This window comes from Ciona intestinalis, unplaced genomic scaffold (genome assembly GCF_000224145.3).
Source record: "Ciona intestinalis unplaced genomic scaffold, KH HT000018.2, whole genome shotgun sequence".
Classification (NCBI taxonomy): domain Eukaryota; kingdom Metazoa; phylum Chordata; class Ascidiacea; order Phlebobranchia; family Cionidae; genus Ciona; species Ciona intestinalis.
Window position 1 is genome coordinate 40,397 of NW_004190340.2, and position 5,527 is coordinate 45,923.

The window sequence follows — 5,527 nt, forward strand, 5'->3', positions numbered from 1 at the left end:
CACAATATATACAATCCAACTAATGCCAACAAAAAATACAAAAGTTCACCATTTACAATCGTGGTGTGGTGATTCAATGGACTTGAAAGCATTCATACGTTCACCAAATGGAATTGGTAAGAAGTTTTTCCCACCATAGTTGATAAATCCAACTAATGCCAACAAAAAATACAAAAGTTCACCATTTACAATCGTGGTGTGGTGATTCAATGGACTTGAAAACATTCATACGTTCACCAAATGGAATTGGTAAGAAATTGGTGATGTTGATATAATACAAAGAAAGATATAATTTATTGTAATATATATCATGAAATCATGATGAATATAATACAATAAACAATGTTACAGTTTAGGTTGGTGGGCAAAGGCTACCCTTGTGACAAAACAAAGTACAACAAAAGTATACTTCATTGGAAAATGTGCAAGATGATGATTTAGTGACTGTGGATGAAGACACACACAATGACATAATTGTGAGTACGGATATTCGGATATTCATTAACCATCTTTCTAAAACGACCCTACCTACTAGGAATTATATCATAAAGAAAATGATGAGATGAATGATTGGCAAAAAATGTTTTTTTCAAATCAATGCCAAAATGCAAAGACATCTCCCAAGCAGAGACGATATCACCCAGATGTGATACGGTGGGCGATCGAGCTGTATGCACGATCCCCTGCTGCATACAATCAACTTAAAACTTTTGGGGTATTGACTCTACCATCTTCAAAAACTCTGCAACAGTACAGGTATGAAAAAGCACACCTTTGTTAATTTGTTTGTTACACAATATATAGTTTTTCCCACCATAGTTGATAAATCCAACTAATTTTCCATGTTATAGTTATTAGTTAAAAACAAAAAGTTCAAATTTAACGTGTTTTTTTGAAATATGGTTTCAAATTCATCGGGGATAAACTTTCAAATTCATCGGGGATAAAGATAAATTTGCAATGCAGCAACTAAAACAACTAAAAGACAGTGTTGAGGGATACATAACTGTTGATGAAATAAAAGGTATGTTTAAAGCAAACTCAAAACTTTGTTTACTTCAAATCTATGACACATAATTTTAAATGCTCTTTCAGTTCAAGAAAGTTTGGTACTAAAAGATTGGAAAGTTTGTATCCCCCACATTTCCTACAACATAAATATTTCATCAAAAATCAATCAAATGCTCGTAAGTTTCAAATAGGCCTTCTCTTGAGAAATAAATTCCTTTAGAAGCAATGTTCATATCATACCAGGTTATGTTCAAGAGAACCCCATAATTTATCCCTCCCTACGAAAGATAGTGATTCAGAAAGAATGGAGGAAGCTAGTAAAATAGATCAGCAGGTCGATAACATTAGTTTAAAACTGTTGCAGACAAAGTTAAACATCCAGAAAGCCAAAAAACAACAACAAATTTGTCACAAAAAAAAATTGAAAAAGGAGAAAGACCTGGTTTAAAAAAAAAACAAGCGGAAAGAAAGTAGAAAAGCCTATAGAACTTATCAAACAAATGCATCATACATTAGAGACTACATAATAAAAATATATTCACACATTACACCAGATTGTAAACGCACGTAAAACATAATACGCTTACATAACTAGCCAGCAGGCACCATATTGGGGCTGCTTTTGAAATTTGTATCCATTAACGAAGTTAACGAAACTATTGTAAACGCACGTAAAACATAATACGATTACATAACTAGCCAGCAGGCACCATATTGGGACTGCTTTTGAAATTTGTATCCATTAACGAAGTTAACGAAACTAAACAAGTACGAAAGGCTCAACTCTAGTTGAAAATGTAAAATGTGTTTTTCCTTGTAGCTGTGCGGGAGATCCACTCTTTAATGATGTTAGATTTGTCCAGAATGTCGCAGTGCTCCTTAAAAATGTTAAGCAGGCAAGCATGGTTTTGACGTCTCTGTGCCATTGTGCTTAAGCAGGCAAGCATGGTTTTGACGTCTCTGTGCCAATTTTTTACAGTATCGTTGTTGTATTTTCCTAATAATTTTAAACTTTGTACTAAATTTGAATTTTCCTCCATGTGACCTCTCAATGCCAACCCCTGTCTTCCCAAAAAGCATATAGCATCGAAAAGAGCATTTAAGGCAATCCTGTTTTCTTTCATTTTACTAACTGATATATCAGTTACTAAATCAGCTGCCCGCGAGGAATCGTTTAACTTGACAGAAACACACTCCCTGTGAATCTCACTCGACCCGTGCTTTCTTATAGCTGCTCTACCTTTTCGCCAGTCGTAGAATCCCTCTATCCAGCAAGTATATCGGTGTTTCAAGGCATTAAATGTGCGTTCAGTTACACAACTGTGTTGAACGCCCAAGTGCAGACTTCTCACATCGTGCTACATCGCTAATTTTATCGTAGCACACCCAGGGAAAGTACGATTACCAGGCTTACGTGCAGGCCGACTTAACATATGTGCTTCACTAATATTTATTTCTGGTTCATTATCTGTATTGTCCGTTACCTCACTGATTGAAGCTGAACTGTCTGATCGTTGGGCTGTGGGATAAAATGCAAACAAATTTGGCTGCAGATTTCGTTTTCTTTTACTCATTTTTCTTTTACAACACTTAACTCGACTCAATAAACCCTGAAATTTTTGAAATAATAGTAATCGATAATGGAGCAGCATTGCGCAATACCATACTTAATTCTCTGCGTCACAATATTGTTTGTAATGCAATATGTGAGTGAGTTTAACTTCTAATTGCGCAACAAAAAAGTTGTTTGCATCACAATTGAACACGTAACCATTTTGTGCTGGTTGACGGACGCAATGAAGTGACGTTACAATATTGTTTGTAATGCAATATGTGAGTGAGTTTAACTTCTAATTGCGCAACAAAAAAGTTGTTCGCATCACAATTGAACAAGTAACAATTTTGTGCTGGTTGACGGACGCAACGAAGTTTGAAATAAACATTTTAACCAAATTCAAGGAAAAAACAAAATTGATTGAACATGCGTCAATCATGTTTTACAACACACGATCAAAGCTAAACATTTTAACCAAATTCAAGGAAAAAACAAAATTGATTGAACATGCGTCAATCATGTTTTACAACACACGATCAAAGCTGTGTTCCCCTATCACCGATCAAAGGAACATTGCCGCCATGATTTCCTTTCGTTTTAACAGACGATTTGTCTGACGTCACACGTAGCCGAGCAGGGTACACAAATAACCACGTTTATACGTTGAGAAAAATTAAGGCATTGCGTAGCTTACTATAAAGTAAATATTTGATAAAGTTAAATCTATTTATTTAAGAAGATTTTAGGAATACTTTGCTTTATTATTGGAAAATACAGGGGTTGCTGCAACCTCTGCAAAATTCAGGCCTGCATACCCTGCACCATATGAATCGACGCCAGTGAAAGGAAGGGATCGAATCCCTTCCTATTTGTCAAGCGCATCCAATATATCTGTGTTGTCTTGAGGGATACAGTTTCCAATATTTGTAATGCCACTTCGCACTAAGAGTCGTTTGTAGGCTGCGATGAACTGCTGTACAGTTGGATTATTGTTACACCCACCAGCTGATGCTTTATTATTGGAAAATACAGGGGTTGCTGCAACCTCTGCAAAATTCAGGCCTGCATACCCTGCACCTTAGGAATACTTTGCTTTTATTGGAAAATACAGGAGGGGTTTGCTGCAACCTCTGCAAAATTCAGGCCTGCATACCCTGCACCATATGAATCGACGCCAGTGAAACGAAGGGATTCATATTTTTGTTCCCTTATATTTGTCAAGCGCATCCAATATATCTGTGTTGTCTTGAGGGATACAGTTTCCAATATTTGTAATGCCACTTCGCACTAAGAGTCGTTTGTAGGCTGCGATGAACTGCTGTACAGTTGGATTATTGTTAAACCCACCAGCTGAACGAATGGCACAGAAAAGAGTTCCAGGTGATCTTGACTGAATTTGTATGTCAGAATATCCACTTCGCACTAAGAGTCGTTTGTAGGCTGCGATGAACTGCTGTACAGTTGGATTATTGTTAAACCCACCAGCTGAACGAATGGCACAGAAAAGAGTTCCAGGTGATCTTGACTGAATTTGTATGTCAGAATATATTTTAATGCACCCACCGCCACTGTACTTGAATAGATACCCTCTATATACTTTGAATGCATGTCAAAAAAACAATAAATCCAGTTTCGAATACTGGCTTTCACTCGCAATTGTCTTCGGATTTTCATTTGCAAAAAGTTGTGCAAGCAACATGCTGCCTTTGTAATCGCCACTGCTGTTTCAGTTTCTGCAATAATTGGTCCTTTGAAAATCCGCCAACGTGTAACCAAAGTACCAACTGTGTTTTCAATTATTCTTCTTGCTCTGAATAATAGTGTATAATTGAATATTTTTTACTTCTGGTAAGGAGCTTCCAGGATTTGGTCTGATTAAATTGGATTTTAATGGAAATGCTGCTCAGACAGTTAGTTTAATACAGTTACTTAAAACATACCCACTAAAATTAACCAGGAGAAACCTACCTTAAAGTTATGGCAAGTCTAACTTCAGCTGGTATAGGCTTTCTCTAATGGGTGTGCTTTTTTGTTACCCACTAAAATTAACCAGGAGAAAACCCACTAAAATTAACCAGGAGAAACCTACCTTAAAGTTATGGCAAGTCTAACTTCAGCTGGTATAGGCTTTCTCTAATGGGTGTGCTTTTCTTGTTATTAATGGTGCAACTTTCGACAGCAACTAATCAAATGTTGGTGGGGTACATTCGAAAATGTCCGTCTGATGATCATTTCTTTAACCAAAATGGGTGTGCTTTTTTGTTACCCACTAAAATTAACCAGGAGAAACCTACCTTAAAGTTATGGCAAGTCTAACTTCAGCTGGTATAGGCTTTCTCTAATGGGTGTGCTTTTTTGTTATTAATGGTGCAACTTTCGACAGCAACTAATCAAATGTTGGTGGGTACATTCGAAAATGTCCGTCTGATGATCATTTCTTTAACCAAATTATATTCTGGTTCTTGGAATATATCTCCACCCACTCTCTGATTGCAAAACAAATTCTAATTGGTTGTGGCTCGTGGTAATTTAGTTTAATACAGTTACTTAAAACATACCCACTAAAATTAACCAGGAGAAACCTACCTTAAAGTTATGGCAAGTCTAACTTCAGCTGGTATAGGCTTTCTCTAATGGGTGTGCTTTTTTGTTATTAATGGTGCAACTTTCGACAGCAACTAATCAAATGTTGTTTAATTTAGTAAAATACAGTTACTTAAAACATACCCACTAAAATTAACCAGGAGAAACCTACCTTAAAGTTATGGCAAATCTAACTTCAGCAGGTATAGGCTTTCTCTAATGGGTGTGCTTTTTTGTTACCCACTAAAATTAACCAGGAGAAAACCCACTAAAATTAACCAGGAGAAACCTACCTTAAAGTTATGGCAAGTCTAACTTCAGCTGGTATAGGCTTTCTCTAATGGGTGTGCTTTTCTTGTTATTAATGGTGCAACTTTC

At 36.4% G+C, this 5,527-nt stretch overlaps 1 long non-coding RNA gene across 1 annotated transcript; it reads right to left on the bottom strand.

Annotated features, from left to right (window-relative positions):
* Positions 1-4,625: 4,625 nt before the first annotated feature.
* LOC113474890 lies at positions 4,626-5,510 on the bottom strand. Its single transcript, XR_003396597.1, has 2 exons — positions 5,443-5,510; positions 4,626-5,321 (listed from the first exon to the last, which is right to left on the bottom strand). It is a non-coding gene; the product is annotated as an uncharacterized LOC113474890 (long non-coding RNA).
* Between the last annotated feature and the right edge of the window lie 17 nt (positions 5,511-5,527).